We start from the raw sequence: 7,434 nt of genomic DNA, 5'->3' as shown, positions 1-7,434 counted from the left end.
TCTTGAGCTGAACCCGACTTGGTGTGATATAGGGTACTTTTATATGTTGCTGGATTTTACTAGTTAATATTTTGTTAAAGATTTTTGTTTCCTAAGAGATACTGATCTGTAGTTGGTTGGGTCTTTTTTTTTCCACTTGTAATATCTTTATCTGGTTTAGTATCAGTGTAATATTGGCCTCAAAGAATGAGCTGGAAGCATTTCTCTTCCTCACTTTATTTCCTGCTGCAACATATAGGCTGGATTTTAATTTTTTTTTCCTTAAATTTGTGTTAGAATTCACTAATTAAGTCATCTGATCTTGGAGTGGTTTTTGTTTGGGTGGTTGTTGTTGTGTTTTCCTTTCTGATAAGAATACTTTAAACTACAAATTCAAGTTTAATCAATATGGGGCCATTCAGGTTATCTATTTCTTTTTGAGTAAGCTTTGATAGTTTGTGTGTTTCAAGGATTTTGTCCATCTCATCTACGTTTTCAAATTTATATATATAAATTTGGAGTAATATAGTAATTTGGGTATAAATGAATCAGTTTTTTTTTTTAAGATTTTATTTATTTATTTGAGAGAGAGAATGAGATAGAGAGAGCATGAGAGGGGGGAGGGTCAGAGGGAGAAGCAGACTCCCTGCTGAGCAGGGACTTGATCCCCGGACTCCAGGATCATGACCTGAGCCGAAGGCAGTCGCTTAACCAACTGAGCCACCCAGGCGCCCTGAATCAGTTTTCTGAATTATGTTCATTTTAACTAATTTGAAATAAAGTCAGCAAATTTCTTTCCTCCTCTTTGGAATATACTTAAAAAGGAATGTGTAAAACATGGTTGTTTCCTCCTTATGGAGAAATTGCTATTTGTCATTTCTTGAGCTTGATAGCCTGATAACTTATTTAAGAGAGACAGTTCTTAAGACAGCAAAGTAATTTATTTTCATTTATTTTATCAATTTGCAGACAATTTGTCTAGAACCCATAAAGATTTTTTTAAAAGATTTTATTTATTTATTTGACAGAGAAAGACACAGTGAGAGAGGGAACACAAGCAGGGGGAAGTGGGAGAGGGAGAAGCAGGCTTCCTGCCGAGCAGGGAGCCCGACGCGGGACTCGATCCCAGGATCCTGGGACCATGACCTGAGCCTAAGGCAGACGCTTAACGACTGAGCCACCCAGGCGCCCCGTAAAGATTTTTTTTATAGCTAATTCTGACCATATGTTTGCAGACTTGGGAGACTGTGTTAATATATTACATGAACATTGCAACACAGAATTTGCAGCTATATGAATCCAGAATGTGCATTAATTATTTATATATTTTAAAAATTGCCGATTATTTATAATAATATATCACATGTAAATTGAGCAGCTTTCCCCTTTTTCTTTTTTTTTTTTCTTTCTTTTTTTTTTAAAAGTAGGCTCCATGCCCAGGGTGGAGCCCAACTCAGGGCTTGAATGCAGGACCCTGAGATCAAGATCTGGGCTGAGATCAAGAGTCAGATGTTTAGCTGACTGAGCCACCCAGGCACCCTTCCCCCTCTTTATAGTACACAGTATTGTGAAATGAACTGTATTGCTAGTACAAGTACAAAAAAGTATCCCTATATCTAAAGCCAAAGGCTTTATTATCTACCTAGGCTTACTTAGCAGAATTGAACCAGAGTCTGTCTGTGTGATAGATTTGGACCCAGTTCTGCACCCGTTCCTAGATCCACTTTCCATGTGACTTTACAGTTACATATGTTTACCTTCCTATTGATTTGGTTTATAATCATATTATTTTGACTACATAGAATGAGGCAGGAGTTAAAAATATATGCCAATTCAAACCCAGTCATTAAAAAAAAGGGCCTTGAGTGTTTCCTCTTGTCTTACTCATTTCTGTCATTGTTGTGAGAAACATGTCCAGGAGGATGAAAAGTCTTTGGAACCAGTCCATGCTTTATTGCCCAGGGTGAATGTGTCACATCATCAGCACCCCAGAAGCTTCCCCTTCTGGCTTCTTCCAATCACTACCACCCCCCTGTGTTGGCTTTTATAAACCATAGATTACTTTTTACCCTCTTGCCTTGCACATCCCCAGTTTGGCAGAAATCCTGAATTCAGGAAAATCAGTGATGTGTTTGAGGCTCCCCAAATCTACCAAAAGCTCTTTTGGTTTTATACTCTTGTATTCAAAAAACACTTTATGTAACAGTTTAGTTTAAAAAAAATTGCTAGAATCAATTTACAGTGTAATTCCTAAGATCTTACCATTTTTAGCCTGTTACTCTACCTCCTTCGTGACAATATTATAATTAAGAATTAGAATTGTGGCTGTGAATCCTTGTTAGCCATTAAGCAGATATGACATTCTTCTTTCAAAATGCTTAGCTTACCAAGGCAGGAGAGAAGACTTGGACTTTCTATTAAAACACGTAATGTGTGTTTAAACCAAAAATGGCTTTGGTCATTTGTCAATTGGAATTCCTATTTTCTCTTTAACTCTCTTTTACTTCATTGCAACCTTGTACAAAAACATTACACGTATTTTATCTGCTTTTAAAAATTGCTTTATTTTCTTGCAAAGCAAGCCATCTGCACTTAAAGCATCTCAGGAAGAAGCACAGACCCAAAGAAAGAAATTCCACAAAGCTGTGTAGTATAGTGGTTGAAAAAAATATAAGGCCTATTTGGATTCAGTACAAGGATATGTTTCATTTAAGCTGCATGAATTTGGTCAAATTATTCTTTAAGCTTCATACTCCCCCTATGTAGTATGTATGTATATGTATATAACAGATTCTACCTCATGTTGTTATTGACAAGGTGGTATGTGATGAAAAATACATATAAAGCCTTAACATAGTGCCTGGTACATAGTAAACACAAAGAGTCCTTGATGATATTATTATTGTTGTTGTTGTTGTTGTTAATTACTACTGTTGTTAGATATGGAAATAGGAAAATCTAAGTAATTTTTCAAGGCCTTATTAAACATATTCTTCTTTCTATGCTTTATGCATTGTAGGGTTTAATATCTTATAGATTACTATTAAGACCTTGAAACACTTTTTCCCTTCATATCTGTTAATCTTTTAGTTAAATGTATCAGTTTATATGAATTTTTAAAAATATTCATATTCATTTTCTATAGATGCTGTAACACATTTTCATGGGCTTAGTGATGTAACACCACACAGATTTATTATCTTACCGTTCTGGAGGTCAATTCAAAAATCAGTCTCAGTGGCTTAAAATTATGGTGTCAACAGTGCTGAAATTCTTCCAGAGGCTCTAGAAGAGAATCACCCCCTCCCCACCTCTTCTCAGCTTCTAGAGTTTGCCAGTATTCCTGGGCTTCTGGCCCTGTCTGTGATAATCCAACCTTTTTTTCTGTCATCACAGCTCATTCTCTTACTCTGGCTCCTTTTCCTCCTTATGAGGACCCCTGTGATTATATTGGGCATTCCCAGATAATCTTGGATAATCTTCCTGTCTCAAGATCCTTAATTTAATCATATATGCACAGTCACTTTGTCTAGGTAATGTGACATATTTACAGGAATTTGGGATGAGGACATGGAAATCTTTGGGTGTACTATTATTCTGCCTACCACAGTCCATCCTCTGGCCCCCAGAGATTCATGTCTGTCTCACATGTAAAATACATTCACCTCATCCCAACATTCTCAAATTCTCAACCCATTACAGTTGCAACTCAGAGTTTAAAAATCTCTTCAAAATCCTGTCAGCTCAGAAGTTTAAATCTCCTCATCTAAATCATCTAAATTAGGAATAGGTGAGGTTCTGGGTATAATTTATCTTAAAGTATATATCCTATCCATCTGCAAACTTGTGAAATTGAAGAAACAAGTTATCTGCTCCCAAAAGACAGTGGTGGGACAGGCAGGAGATGGAAGTTGTAAACATTCTCATCAAAAAGGGAGAAAGTGGAAGGAGAATGGAGTTACCAGTTCCTGGCAGTTTTGAAATCCAGCCATGGAAAAATCTGTTAGGTTTCAGTACCTGGGAAAAATCCTCTTTGATTGAGGTTCTACTCTTGTGGACTCATAGCTCTGTCCTTTGAATCATTCTTCCTTTTTCATGAAGGCTAGCATGTGTTTGCAGCTGAGTAGTTTTATCAGCCTGATTCCAGCTTATGGTATTTGGGGAGTCCAAGAGCCTTCTTTTATTTTGTCCTCTCTCTGTCCCTAGCTAGGACAGAGCTAACAGTGTTTTTGCTTTTTTAACATTCTTGAGAACCTTGTGGATTTCCCATGTATGTCTTGGGGATTCCTTCTATTATCAGTGGGCTCCTCTGTAAGTATGTCCTGAATGATTCCCATCTCTATATCTGGATTCTGCCTCAATGGCTGAAGGAGTCTGTGAGTCACATGCCTAATCCGTTCTAAGATCCCTCCATGTGTTCTAGTACTCTGACTTTTTGATATTCCCAAGGCACTATCCAAAGGTTGCCTAGCATGTCTTTGGGCAGAGTCCCTTTTGCTATTTAATGTAACATAGTGCGGGCAGGGGGAGGGGACAGGGGGAGGGGCAGAATGAGGGAGGGGCAGGGGGGCAGGAGGGAGAGGGGGAGGGGGCAGGGGGAGAGGGGCAGGGAGAGGGGCAGAAGGAGGGAGAGAGAGAATCTTAAGCAGGCTCCACTCTCAGTACGGAGGCCCATGCGGGGCTCGATCTCACAATCCTGAGATCATGACCTGAGCCGAAATCAAGAGTTGGATGCTTAACTGACTGAGCTACCCAGGCACCCCAAGAATTTATTTTTTTAATTCCAGATACCTCTCTAATAATACACTCCTCCCCTACACACATATTATGTATATATGCCTTGTAACCAAATAGTATTGTAGTAACTGTTATTCATTAGGGCAGTACACGTATTTTGGATATACCATCTTGGGCTTCTGATCAATTAATTTGTTTTTAACACAGTAGTAATGACTGTCTGGCCATCTGTACTTCTAATCTAAATTAAATGGTATATTTCCATTTCCTCTGGCATTTATGCATAGATTTGCATTATCTGATTTTAAAATATTTTTATAAATTTCATAAGGTACATGTGATTTATTTAAGTACATTTTAGGCTCTTCAGTTTAAAATGTCATTTTAACATGTCTCAATTTAACTTTCTTTTTGTTTTATCTGGTACTGCACTCAGTAGAATAAATTCTCATTGATAAAATCAACTTTTATATTTTGTTTGATATCTGTTTTGATTTATCTAATCTTCATCTAATGTTACTTTCCAAAAATCTTATTAGATAATACAAAAATATTATTAAATGTTCTGAAGCTTCCCATTGGTCTCTACAAATCAGTCTTATTTTGTAAATATCTGGCAGGATTTTTTTTTTCTTTTGTATTTTTGTGTTTAAGCATTGGTTATTCTAGGAACTTTGTAAATATTTTTTGAAGTTGTTTTCATTGTTGATGAAATACATTTTTAACACTCAATACCTCTTCAGCATCTAATACATTTTCAATCTTTAATCTTATTTTGCAGTTAGAAGTTGTTATTTAGTAGTGGATATTCACTGCAATGATTTTAGGGAGAGTTGCGGCAATTTTTAAGGAGCATAGTAAAGTTGTATTTCATTGATTATTTTTTATTTTTTAAAAAATTATTTTTTAGAAACATGTTAATGCTACAAACTTTAAGAACAGTTTCTTAGTTTCATATGCACTGAGTTGGGAAACTATTTGTCATTTTTACAATTGTAAACACTGTTGACCCCTTTTAGTATTACCCCCTCCCAAGAGTGATAATTTTTTTTTTAAAGATTTTATTTATTTATTTGACACAGAGAGACAGCGAGAAAGGGAACACAAGCAGGGAGAGTGGGAGAGGGAGAAGCAGGCTTCCCTGCTGAGCAGGGAGCCCAATGCGGGGCTCGATCCCAGGACCCTGGGACCATGACCTGAGCCGAAGGTAGACGCTTAACGACTGAGCCACCCAGGCACCCATGATAATTTTTTTTTAAGATTTTATTTATTTATTTGACAGACAGAGAGCACAAGCAGAAGGAGCGGCAGGTAGAGGGAGAAGCAGGCTCTCCTCTGAGCAAGGAGCCAGATGTGGGACTGGATCCCAGGACCCTGGGTTCATGACCTGAGCCAAAGGCAGATGCTTAACCAACTGAGCCACCCAGTTGTCCCATCCCAAGAGTGATAATATCTAATATATTTAATTATCTCTATGATGTGATTTTGAGAAAAGAAGAAAGTATAATAAGGCTCTCTCAGTAGTCATGTATCAAGATGACCTATAGTGATAAGAAGAAATAATGGCAAGGTAGAAAAGAATAGTGACTTTTATTCATGTTTACAGCTCAGAAAACTAAAATTCACAGAGGTTGTGTAACTTGGCCAATCAATTAGTAAGTAGTCCAGCAGTTTGGATACAGCTCTTTCTATACTTGAAGTTCTAACTCTTTTCAATTACCAGTGACACTCTTATGCTAGAGTAGCAGTTGGTTTTGTGATGAAAACTAAAATAGATTACATATTTTATGTACTATATTGAGATAGGGTGGCTTAATTGATTATAAATACATACAGTTTTTCACATCTCAAATAATTTGCTTATATACTTAAGTTTCCTCTAATTTCCAGTATTATTGCAGAGATTAATGTTTAAGTGGCAGTCTTTACCATATTGACAGCAACATATATAATCTTGCCATTTTATACAAATAGTCACTTCACACATTTAAAAGTCAGTTGACACAGTTTCAGATAATTTATTGGCTTTTTTTTTAAGATTATTTATTTATTTGACAGAGAAAGAGAGAGAGAGTACAAGCAGAAGGAGAGAGAGAAGCAGGCTTCCTGCTGAGCAGGGAGCCCGATGCGGGGCTCAATCCCAGGACCCTGGGATCATGACCTGAGCCGAAGGCAAAGACTTAACGACTAAGCCACCCAGGTGCCCCTATTGGCTTATTTTTATTTATGCCCAGCCTGGCAATTTGTCTTTGCATTAGTCAACTCCATGTTTTATAGCCATCTTATCCTAAAACAAGTCTTCTTTTTAGTTCAGTCATTTCCTTTCCTTTTATTTATTCATGTTGTTGTCTGTTTTCCATGCTACAACAGTGTCTGTTCTCTATCAAGCTAAGTCTCTCCACTGCTAACTAAGGAAATTAATCTTTTGTAACTCACCCTATTGGGAGATGTTCTGCCCTTATTTTAAAGTTCTTTATTAATTACTTATAAATATTTATACCACATAGTGTGTATTTTTAAATAGTTTTCCCTGAGAAAAGTTCTCAGGGAAAGTTACTTAATTTGTTTTTAAGTGTATATATGTATACATTTTTTTTTTTTACTGGCTACTCAGTAAATTTTCATATACATATTTAACTTACCAAAAGTCTAAGTTAGTATCTTTATTCTTCACTCATAGAACACATTAATTCTATTAACTGCACTCCAATTTATATG

General features: G+C 36.6%; 1 protein-coding gene across 4 annotated transcripts in view; it reads left to right on the top strand.

The window, feature by feature from the left end:
- The window catches only part of KIAA1328 (KIAA1328 ortholog), a 326,771-nt gene that overhangs the window by 60,343 nt on the left and 258,994 nt on the right, over window positions 1-7,434 (top strand). The window lies entirely within an intron of this gene.

Source organism: Leptonychotes weddellii, chromosome 13 (assembly GCF_054177405.1).
Source record: "Leptonychotes weddellii isolate Sample4059 chromosome 13, ASM5417740v2, whole genome shotgun sequence".
In the NCBI taxonomy this organism is placed as follows: Eukaryota; Metazoa; Chordata; class Mammalia; order Carnivora; family Phocidae; genus Leptonychotes; species Leptonychotes weddellii.
This window is presented reverse-complemented; position numbering and strand designations above follow the sequence as displayed.